Here is a 1,828-nt window from a genome sequence, read left to right on the forward strand (position 1 = left end):
AGAAGCTATGCAGCAGCTGGAGAACACATCCGGAAGTAGCTAAAGTAACCTCCAGGAAGAAATTAGATGCATCTCTGCGGCACGCTACATTCTCAAGAATGGAAACCACTCGCCATGACGGGAGTGACCAATCCAGGCATCATAGCGATCCATACGGGCTGGAATGCAGAGTGAATAAAAATCAGTACGTGTGATGCTAGCTAGCTCTCCTTGGTAGCTAAGTAACCGTAGAACTCCATGCATGGTTATTCTACCACGCATGCATAGCACTCACGTCGCCGGCCTTACCTATATAAACAGGCTTGCACGTCCGCCTAAACAATATCACCAGTTCATCACCACCCCTGCAAATTAAGCCAAGAAACAAGAGCACATGGCTACCATGGCCGAGCGCCTCGCCCTCGCCTTCCTGCTTGCGGCCGCCGCCGCTCTGGCGGCATCGGCGGTGGACACCAAGCTGACCCTGCAGAACCTCTGCCCGTTCGCCGTGCACCCGCTGGTCACCCCCAACGGGAACTTCTCATCCATCTCCGACAGCACCGTCAAGCTCGACCCCAACGTGGGGCTGGCCTCCATCCCCTTCCCGGACACCTTCTGGGCTGGCAGCGTGGTGGCGCGCACCTTCTGCAGGACGCCGACCAGCTGCGACACGGGCTCGTCGCCGCCGAGGACGGTGGTGCAGCTGGCCGTGCACTCCACCGAGGACGTGGCGACGTACAGCGTGAGCCTGGAGGACGGCTTCAACCTGGCGACGGTGGTCACCCCACCCCGCTGTTCAGCGGCGGCGGGCAGTGCCCGGCGCTGGGCTGCCCGCTGAACCTCACCGACGGGTGCCCCGTGGATCAGGTCAAAATCGACGACTGCCGCATCATGGTGGCGTGCAAGGGGGACCCCGGCTACTTCAAGCGGCGGTGCCCGCTGACGCGGGTGAACAGTACCGACCGTGAGCCACTGCCACAGAGCTGCATCGCGCCCCGCGAGCTCAAGGTCGTCTTCTGCCAGACGGAGCTCGCCCATCTGACCATGGTCGGTGCCGCCTCCGCCCAGACGGAGCTCGCCCATCTGACCATGGTCGTCGGTGCCGCCTCCGCCCAGACGGAGCACCTGTAATTTCATGATAAATAATAAGCAGCTGGTCAGCATTCAACTTACTGTAAGAGAAACAGATTGATGCGCCAATCGGTCTATCATACTGTAAATCTTCCTATTACATTATAACTGGCCTGTCGATATAGAGCCCACGCACAAATATGAAATGATGATAGTGAAGACCCATTATCATCAGCCATGCAACATCAACACTTGTCAAAAAGTTTCCGACCATTCGTAAGCGCCTCTTTTCTGAAACTGTATGTCGTTACTGGTGTGCAGCTTGTTCACGAGTGAAGAGAAGCAATGGGACTGGGATCGATGTTCGTAATGTTGATAGATGTACGTGCTTGTTGTTCATTAGATTTTGGTTGGCGTGTATGGATGCCTGAAAGGCTGAACATGCTATAATGATGAATATTTCCAGTGAGCACCCACAATGATGAATAGATTGGAAGATGACAGAATGCTTTTGGAAGATGACACAGTTATTTGCAGCGATGAGTATTGTAGCTAAGTTACCTCCCGGTGCTCTTGCGTCATCCCTTTTCCAATTCATTTTGTATGGCATTTATCATCATCAAGCCCGAGCAACAAAGAAAAGTGTATAGCTGCCTGCTAAGAGAAGAAAAAGGACCTGGCCTCTAGTGCTCAAGTTCCTCCGATCTTCTACTAGCGATCTTCCACAATCCTCTGTTCATGCAACACTGGAATTTAGCTTCAAGACAAGTCGGCCTAT

At 53.9% G+C, this 1,828-nt stretch overlaps 1 pseudogene; it reads left to right on the top strand.

Moving 5' to 3' along the window:
• The first annotated feature begins 382 nt into the window (after window positions 1-382).
• LOC124647134 lies at window positions 383-1,110 on the top strand (annotated as a pseudogene).
• The last annotated feature ends 718 nt before the right edge of the window (window positions 1,111-1,828 follow it).

Source organism: Lolium rigidum, chromosome 4 (assembly GCF_022539505.1).
Source record: "Lolium rigidum isolate FL_2022 chromosome 4, APGP_CSIRO_Lrig_0.1, whole genome shotgun sequence".
Taxonomy (NCBI): Eukaryota; Viridiplantae; Streptophyta; class Magnoliopsida; order Poales; family Poaceae; genus Lolium; species Lolium rigidum.